This window comes from Harmonia axyridis, chromosome X (assembly GCF_914767665.1).
Source record: "Harmonia axyridis chromosome X, icHarAxyr1.1, whole genome shotgun sequence".
NCBI lineage: Eukaryota > Metazoa > Arthropoda > Insecta > Coleoptera > Coccinellidae > Harmonia > Harmonia axyridis.
The window spans coordinates 38,333,558-38,336,057 of record NC_059508.1 but is presented as its reverse complement, the minus strand read 5'-3'; the positions used below and the strand labels follow the sequence as shown (position 1 = coordinate 38,336,057).

Genomic DNA, 2,500 nt, shown 5'->3' with positions numbered 1-2,500 from the left:
CAGTCGCAAACGGACGGAATCGGCACTAGGTCCGATCGCCATCACAATTCACATACTTGCCACGGGCCGGACGCGAACTAAGTCGCGGCCTCCCGCCATCAGTAAACCGTCGAGCGAGCTGTTCGGAAACCCAGTGTCCGTAAACATCGGAAAATCCGAGCTCACGGGCTACACTCGAGACCGTAGAACAGCACCCAACGGATCGCGACGACCTACTAGGGGAGAAGTGCACGCGTCCGAAGCCGGAGATGAACCGAAGGGAACAGCCAACGCGAACGTCGCCGTTTCCACAGTCAGTAAATCCCAACAACAGGCGCGAATGAATCTCCCCATTCGACCTTTCGGGTTTCTCAGGTTTACCCCTGAACGGTTTCACGTACTCTTGAACTCTCTCTTCAAAGTTCTTTTCAACTTTCCCTCACGGTACTTGTTCGCTATCGGTCTCGTGGTTATATTTAGCCTTAGATGGAGTTTACCACCCACTTAGGGCTGCACTCTCAAGCAACCCGACTCTAAGAAGAGATCCTCTAGCAAGCCGCAGCGGTCGCTACGGGCCTGGCACCCTCTATGGGCGATGGCCCCATTCAAGATGGACTTGAACGCGCCGCGAACTCGCCAGATAATGGATCCTTCCAAACACCACATCTCCCGGCGACCGGTTACGATCGCGGGATTCAGTGCTGGGCTAATCCCTGTTCGCTCGCCGCTACTAAGGGAATCCTAGTTAGTTTCTTTTCCTCCGCTTAATAATATGCTTAAATTCAGCGGGTAGTCTCACCTGTCCTGAGGTCGTATGTTCAAATCATCGAAACGTTCCGAAACTAACCTTTGGCGGCTCATAAAATCACGTACCTTACGCGAGGGAGTTAGCCTACTCAAAGGCGTCTATTATCTCCTGCTCCGTATGGCGGATCATGCGAATCCAAGCAAAGTGCTTCGGTGTTTCGGGGGTGCGCTCATGAAAGCTCATCCGCAACGCGCGACAACTGGCACATTAAAGCGATCGGACGTCGTTCAGATTTCTCGGACACGACGATCGCATGTCTACAGTCATGGGCGCAGATCGAGCAATACCACGACACCACAATATATGCTTTCGCAATTCAAGACGGCGCGTTACGAAAACAACTCCTCATCATTCCAACACACGAGGCGTCGAAACGACAGAACGTTGATCGTCACGCGGCAAACCGTCCAACTCGCCCAAATGACCTTCGGTACAGGATCAACGTTAGACGACCTTTACGTCGTCACTTCGTCAAGCCATAACGTCTGGCCGGGCAGTCTTTGTAATGGAACCGACCCTCAGTCAGGAGTGGTCCGAGGACAGTGTCCGAGGACCGCAATGTGCGTTCGAAATGTCGATGTTCATGTGTCCTGCAGTTCGCATGTTGACGCGCAATTAGCTGCGTTCTTCATCGACCCACGAGCCAAGTGATCCACCGTTCAGGGTAATCTTTTATGTTCGATTTCTCGGTACTAGTCGCAATGGACTTTCCCTCGAAATACGAGACGCCAACTGCGAACCTCCTCGAGAATGACATTCCAATGACTGAGACGACCCACTGAAGGGTCAATACGTCAGTCGATCGGCGCAAAATCTTCGGTTCAACTAGTTTGCGTACTAATCTAGTGACAATTATCGTAAAAAATTCGGACGGAGACAAACGTCGCAGACAATCCCGAAAGAGCATAAAAACGCTAATGTAACGGGCGTCGCACAACGTCGACGTCTTCGTCCCTGGAATAGATCGTCCTACCGAAGTCCGTAGACAACGGTAACGACTGATCGATTTCGGGCGAGAATCTTTAAAACCTGCAGCCGGCTCCTCGTTCCGTGCCAAACACGAAACTTCGCCCAGCCACGAACGCGGCAATCCAAGCGCTTCGAATCCTTATTCCGAGCACATCACGAGACTTCGCCCAACTACGAACGTCAGCATAAGCAGCCGGCTCCTCGTTCCATCAAGGAACTTCGCCCAACCACAAACGCCGACATAAGCGGCCGGCTCCTCATTTCGTGAGCATCTCTAAACATGGACCTACAACGAAGGCTGCACACACGTGCGGCCGGCTCCTCGTTTCGAGGATATCACAAGACTTCGCCCAACCACGAACGTCAGCATAAGCAGCCGGCTCCTCGTTCCGTCAAGGAACTTCGCCCAACCACAAACGCCGACATAGGCGGCCGGCTCCTCATCTCGTAAACATCACGAAACTTCGCCCAACCACACGAACGCAAAGCCAGCGGCCGGCTCCTCGTTCCGTGCACATCACGAAACTTCGCCCAACCACAAAACTCTACGTGCGTTCTAGGTACCCGGATAATCGGTCTAAACGATCGCATCCATATAGGGTTCCGGTCATAATCGTCTAACCAAATGCTCACATAATCTGCGATCGTTCTGAAACGACGGACGTAAGCCAAGAGGAGACGCCGACCAGATGTTTAACGTCGATCGGGCAACGTGATAGCTCACTATTATCTCACGGCGCCGCT

The 2,500-nt window shown here is 52.8% G+C and overlaps 2 non-coding genes across 2 annotated transcripts in view; both read right to left on the bottom strand.

The window, feature by feature from the left end:
• The window catches only part of LOC123688079, a 4,012-nt gene extending 3,220 nt beyond the window's left edge, over positions 1-792 (bottom strand). The window contains exon 1 of the ribosomal RNA XR_006749768.1: positions 1-792. This exon is cut by the window's left edge and continues 3,220 nt beyond it. This is a non-coding gene — a ribosomal RNA (large subunit ribosomal RNA).
• Positions 793-1,299: 507 nt separating this feature from the next.
• LOC123687217 lies at positions 1,300-1,454 on the bottom strand. The gene has a single exon (XR_006748955.1). It is a non-coding gene; the product is annotated as a 5.8S ribosomal RNA (ribosomal RNA).
• Positions 1,455-2,500: the final 1,046 nt, after the last annotated feature.